General features: G+C 39.3%; 1 pseudogene; it reads right to left on the bottom strand.

The window, feature by feature from the left end:
* Positions 1 to 6,195: 6,195 nt before the first annotated feature.
* On the bottom strand, positions 6,196 to 7,094 carry LOC100994642 (short-chain dehydrogenase/reductase family 42E member 1-like; annotated as a pseudogene).

Genomic DNA, 7,094 nt, shown 5'->3' on the forward strand with positions numbered 1-7,094 from the left:
TTAATACATAAAGGAAAATACATTTAAAGTCTAAAGTTACTTGAGTTTTTTTGTTCCTATTAAGAGATAGTTTCAGAATATAACATATAATTGAAAACTCCATTGTTCCTTTGATAGAGCAACTGAAACCATTTAATACTTCAAATACTCTGAGACCACAATAATTGTAATGAGTTTTGTCTAGAAACCGTCTTGGTGAAGTCTAGATAACATCCTCCCTCAAGAGTCTAGTATTCTAATAAAGGTAAAGCTGGCACAGCTGAGCACATCAAAGCTCCAGGCTGCTTCTACACATATGTAGAGAATAACATGAAATACAAATGAAAACTAAATTTACTTTGGTATGAAAGCAAAATAAGTGTTTACCTGAGGTGAGGGTAGGAGGATACAAGAAGAATTAGTAACTGCAGACAGGAAGGAGCCCCAAAAATGTATCCACCACTGGTCATGAGTCTACCTAGGATTCCAAGAGGATTTGAGGGTTTGTTCCAAGCCTATTCCAACAGTGGTAACAAGGAGCAGTGAAACAGACACTCCAGGCATGTGATGCTTCAGGTTTACAATGTCATGTGGCAACAGGCCCAGTAGTAAGAACAAGGGCAGGAGACCCGGGAAGTTTTGGAGAAATGAGGTTGAATGAATGAAAAAGGCTAAGAATAAGGTGTTGTTTTTGGTAAGTGTTCAATAACCATTGAATGGAACTATATTCAAGTGAATTGGGGTGTGGAAGCTGTCGTTGTGAAGTTTCAGAGATCTTGATGCAGACCTCAAAACTGAATCTAAAGTAATTGTATAAGCTATGCTTGCATTGCTATAAAGAAATATCTGAGACTGGGTAATTTCTAAGAAAAGTGGTTTAATTGGCTCATGGTTCTGCAGGCCGCACAGAAAGCAGAGTGGCATCTGTTCCTGGGGAAGCCTTAGGAAGATTCTAATCATGGCAGAAGGCAAAAGGGGAGCAGTCACATCACATGGTGAAAGCAGGTGTGAGACACGGGTGGATGCAACACACTTTTAAACTACCAGATCTCACTCACTATCATGTGGACAACACCAAAGGGATGGTGCTAAACCATCATGAGAAACCTGACCCCACGATCAGATCACCTCCCACCACGCCCCACCTCCAACACTGGAAATTACAATTTAACGTGAGATTTGTGCAGGAACTAATATACAAACTATTTCAGTTATTTAGTTGTCTCCTAAAGTGAATTTGATCACTTTAATAGAGTTTGAACAGGGCTTACAGGAGATGGAAAGTCTTGCTGTAGACATTGTGGAGCTAGTCTCTAAAAATGGCTGCCATCAATTCTTCCACCAACTCCTCACCTTTTTCCATTTACTTCCATGTGCATTTTGTTTCTCACATCAAGAGATAAAATGCGTTTTCTCTGTCCTTGAATCTAGGCTGGCTTTATGGTTCGCTTTTGATGAAATGAACACAGTGGAAGTGACACTGTTGCCAGTTGCAGACCAGTTTTTAAAAGATCTTCAGCTTCCAATTCCTCTTTTGGGAGCCAGACACCAGGTAACAAGCCCAAATATCCTGAGATCACCTTACTGTAAAGAAGCCTAAGCTAGGCACGTTGTGAGAACAGGAGAGAAAGAGATGCTAGGCCAAGCCCCAGCTGTTCTAACCCACCCAGCTTCAAGCCTGTGAGTGAATACCTACAGCAGATGTGACATGGAGAAGAACAACAGCTCAGCTGAGCCCAACCCAGATTGCAGCATTGCGAAAAATAATACGTTGTTAAGTTTAAGTCACTAGGTTAGGTTTAAGTCAATAAATTTTGGGGTAGTTTGTTAGACAGCAATAGATGATGGAAAAATATATTACCATATTACCATTGGCCAAATGAGTTCTATTTCACTTGAGATAAATTCCTGGATGAAATGGAAATGAGTCCATTTGGTGAATTTATGTTTCAAATTATGTTGTGCATACCTATTATTTTCTCAGAAATATGGTTCAAGGAGAAATAAAACACTTTTTTGACTTCCAACTATTCATATTTTTGAGAGAGAAATAATTATACTGTATAGTCATGAATCTAATCCAAGAAACATATACTATCCATCTTCTACCTGCAAGATCTTTTGCTGGTCGACCTAAAAACAAGCTGTGTCATAATTAATATAAGTAAAGACTTTATTTGGGCAGAGCTTGAGGATCACATTGTGGGACCATAGATTCAAGTTGTTCTGAATATATTCTCTGATTAGCAGCAGTTACAAGTAGATTTTTAAAGGAAAATAAGAGGCAGTTTCTAAGTTGTTTAGCAAGAATTACATTAAAATAAGACAAGCTATTGATTGGCTATCCATGTTGTCTGTCTCATGATGTTCGAGAACCTGAAGATAATGAATGAGGTAGCTAGTCAGAAACAAAATGACTTTAAACAATTGCCCTAGGCATGAGTGCAGTGGGGGATGAGAGGTGGGGAGCATGACTGAAGTCACGTACTCATATCTCTCTGGGCCTAATAAATTTTGCATACCTCAGATAGCTCACACTACTCTGAGCTATTTTTCTTCTCTCTTTTCTGCCCACTTTGATCAAAAATCTTCCCATGGAAGCACTGATGATCAAACTCTGCTTAGGTTAGAATAATAGGCATCCTTCATCCCTTGGCATCCCAAGGAAGGCCCATTCCTAGATAGATCCCAGTCAAGTGATTTATATAACTTCCATTGCTTGTTGAATTATCTCTAGTTTTTGAAGTTTTATGCTTTTGTTTGTCTTGGAAGAAGTACAGCAATGAGAGATACGTGGTGAAACCTATTTCACTGGGGATTCAATCCAAATTTTAGGAAAATAATAAAAACTCAAAAACAATTAATGGTCAGGGCTGCGATCTAATAACAGGTACGCTATAATCTTCCTTGGAAACATAATTTTACTCTCTCCAGTTTCCCATTTCTACCAAAGATAAATCTTACTAGGATCAATTTACTTGTAAAATAAGATATAGTATTATACTTGGTCTGATTATTTGCATAAAGTGCAATAAGAATCATGATTAGACCTATAGGCTGTTTTAAGTTGGCTTTGCTGGAACTTTCATAGGGCATTTTGGATTACACTTTTAAAAGCCTCGAGGTTAGGAAGCCAAGCCAAGAATTTGCCACCAGGATGTACCTGTGATACCTGTACAAATTGGGTAAATTCCTCTCTTCTTGAGGTTCCAACATGTCTTCAGGACCCTAGAGCTGTCAGAAAATGGCATTCTTTACTTACTGCAAAATTAGAAACCTTAAAAAGGAACCATGTAGATAAGTTACTATGCCATCCTTTTCAAGAGGCTTTTGATTGGTTCTATAAAGTCAATTTCAATTCTTCAAAGCAGTCTGGTTATATCTGAAAATATGCCATTCCAGTCAAAGCCTTGGTAAAATAATCAGTGTCTCCAATTGTGTCCTGTTACAGAAAACAGATTCTTATTAAACTTATGCAAATAACTACATTGCCAATAAAATAAAAATACTCACATATAGTTTCCAAATTTTGGAGAAATCAGGTGGAGAGAAAGGCAAATGCTTCAATTTTACTCACAAAGATCTATTTTACCCAATGGCTATAATCTACAAATAGCTGAAAAGAATTTTTTTCATGACTCTGGCAAACAAAATATAAAAAGAATCAGCAATGCTTCAAACAAAACATCTTAAAAATCATTTCAGTCCTCTATCACTTCAGTCCCATGTCATTAACTTTTCTTGTGCTTGAGGTTGGGCTAGCAATCTTCATGAATGCATCAGTTTATTAGAGTTCTGAGTGTTTTTACACAGTCCAATCATATAATATCTAAAGTAATCAGAAACCTGTATTCAAGAGTACTTGTCAAGGTACACTTTCAAGAATCTCCTGGGAGAAAAAGCAAATTTTGGCCTATAGCTGATTATAAACCATTTTTTGAGAAGAATCAAAGTAAGACAACAAATGTCTGTGGATGACAAAGGACTTAGTACTCTAAGTCTTTAGCCATGGCTAAAGATGCAAGTGACAAGGAAATGTGGTTATTTCTGTGGCAGACAACATTTTAAAATAACAATCATAATTATGTCTGACAATGTATATAAAGACATATCAGAATTTTACAAATTTCACATAATTTTGGAGCACATATTAATAATATATCCACACCAATGATGCAGGATTTTTGCTCCTTAGCTCAGCTAGGTCTAGGTTTTTGTCTCATAACGAGGAAGAAATATGCACTCAGACATCAAAGAATGAGTGGAGTAGAATTTATTAAGTGAAAGGAAGGCTCTCAGCAGACAGGGACCCTGAAAAGCAGGTTTCCGGCTGCCCCCTTCACAGTTGAATACCAGGGCATAAGGTGTGAATTCCTGGTAGCTCCACCCCGTCCTTCCAATGAACATGTGGGCACTTAGACTGACTTGCTCCGTATTGATTTATTTTCCTTACTGCACATGTTTTAAGGGATGGGATTTTCCACTGTAGGCATGTTTAGGCAAGCCTCCTGTGCAAGTTCCCTTATCTGCACAAAACAACTGATGTAAGCGCTTGTGGGGTGGGTCGCCGGTTCTCTGGGGACCCTTCTCTTACTGTCTGCCTAAGGCAAGCTGGCTAACTCCTTTCATTACCCCCTCCAGGAGGAGACCCCAACTGCTATTAGAGAAAGTGGATAATGACTGTTCTTAACTGCTTCCTGCTGACAGGGTGTGCTGTTCTGGGAAAGCTGAATTAGGGCTCCTCCTAAGTATGGTTTAAGGGTCCCTGGAAGAATAGCATATCCATGCATGGATTCATTTGCATCATCATTTGAAGTTTAATGGCCTCTAAATGAGAATAAACAATTTGGGTTATTAGCAGACATATATAAAAATGAAACAAGGGGGGAAGGACAGCTCAAAAATCCCAAGGCTGCCAATATGCCCAGATAACTGATGGCTACAGCTATGCCTGCTAAGATTTGGATGCATGGTGCTTTGCTTTGGTTAGCTCCCTTGGTCTTATTTCCCCCCCAAAAAAAGAACCCTCTGGGTTCACCTGGCAGGATTTGCAAGATAATTGCTCAGAATTAAAACATTGATCCAGATTTTTACTTTACCCATCCCTTTTGTTTCTTCTGATCTGTAGCCAGAGATCACTGGTTGGTTCACAGGAATAAGCAAGGTTAGTCTAAAATGTAGGCAAAATCTTAAAAACAATTGATGAGATTAGAATTTAATGACAAGTATATATGTTTTGAAACATAATTTTTCTCTCTCCAGTCCTCATTTTTATCAAAAACAAATCACGATAGGACTGAGTTGTTTGCAAAATAGATTTTAGTCTTATACTTAGCCTGATTATTTGCATAAAGTGCAGCAAGAATAATTATTTTTCACATAGGCTTTTAAATTGGCTTTGAGGGAACTCTGTTCCACAAGAAATCTCAGATAAGACCTTTTAAAGCCCAGCCTAGCTGTGGGTTTGTACCCTCAAACACCTATGAGTTTTGTGAATTTCTCTCTTCTTTAAGTCCCAAAAACATAGGGCCCGTTAGAAAATGACATTCTTTAGTCACCACAGGTTAGGAATCCTGTGCAGGGATGGTGTAGACAAGGAATGAGGCCAGTTTTCCTAGGGGGCTTTTATTGGCTCTTCAAGTCAAGCCAGATTCCTTAAGTGGAAGCATATCCTTCCAGTCAAAGCCTTGGTAAACAACCAGTTTCTCCAATTGTGTCCTGTTGCAAAAGAAAATGGACTTTTATTACACTGATGCAAATAACTGTATTGCCACAAGCTAAGAATACTTACAAATAGTTTCCAAATTCTGGAGAAGCCAGGCAGAGAGAGAAACAAATACACTCCAAATTTTGTTCAGAAGAGTATAGCTTACTCAATTATTAAAGACTATAGATAGCTCAAAATAAGTTTCCTTGCCTCTGAAAAACAAGGATCAGCAACGTTTTAAGCCAAAAGTTAAAAACATTACTTCAGTTTTCTATTAGCTCAGTCTATTCCATTAACTCTTGTTCTGCTTGATATTCATGAACATTTCAGCTCTTCATGAATCCTGTACATTTCCCTCTATTCCAATATTATAATCTCCAAAGTTCTCAGAAACCTGCATTTTAGAGCACCTGTCAAAGTTCTATAGCTGATTACAAACCATCTTTTGAAAAGAATCAAAACCAGACAACAATTGTCTATGAATGACAAAATGTCCAGTGTAGTTACAGTCAAGAACATGATTGACAAATAAATTTGGTTATCTCTTTCTTGGCTTTCCCTAAGCTAAAATAATGGGTGACACCAGTTTTGTAACCTTCAGTGTGGGTGAGGAGGGGCTGGAAGTTGTAGAGTCAACCCAAAATGAAGCGAGCCATCTGTTTTAGGAAAGCAAAGCAGTAGACCACGGTCAACAGCTGGTGGGTGGATGGGAGCATGTAATCCAGATCCTCAACCAGAGGCCAGAAGAACTCAAAATTGTTCACTGGTCAGCCATCTGAGATGAAGTAGGGCTGTCCAGAGGCAATATGGCCCTTGTCAGCTCTCAAGGCCTCTGAGGCCAGAATGTGAGCCTGCACAAAGTTATCCACATGGACAGACTCAACCAGGCTTCTGGGATCTCCACAGACAAACTTGAACGTGTCTTTCTCAATATAGCTGACTATTCTGGGAAGGTGTCTTTGTTCTCCAGGCCCATAGATGCCAGCCGGCCTCAGAGCACAGGTTCTTAAGACACCATCACCTCTGTCCAGGGGTGTGCTGTTCGCCTCCAGCACCTTCTTCTCTGGCACCCCCCTCCTCTGGCAAACCTGGAGGATGTTGTCTGTACTCCCAATGCTGACTTCTTTGATCAGGTTTTGATTTAGTTGCTCCTTCCCTGACAAACCATAAGAGGCAATATGGAACACACATGTGACATCTGTGTCAAGGCTTTCTCTATGTCAGAGAGGTGGCGGATGTCTCCATGTACAAACTTGATTCCTTCTGGAATGGTTTGAGCAGGACTGCTGATGTCAAATAGAATTACGTGGACTCCCTTTTGGTTCAGAGCATGGCCCAGGTGGAAACCAAAATAGCCACCTCCTCCTGTAATGAGGAAAGTTTCCTTTGGAGATCTTTGGGGGTCCAT

Source organism: Pan paniscus, chromosome 12 (assembly GCF_029289425.2).
Source record: "Pan paniscus chromosome 12, NHGRI_mPanPan1-v2.0_pri, whole genome shotgun sequence".
Taxonomy (NCBI): domain Eukaryota; kingdom Metazoa; phylum Chordata; class Mammalia; order Primates; family Hominidae; genus Pan; species Pan paniscus.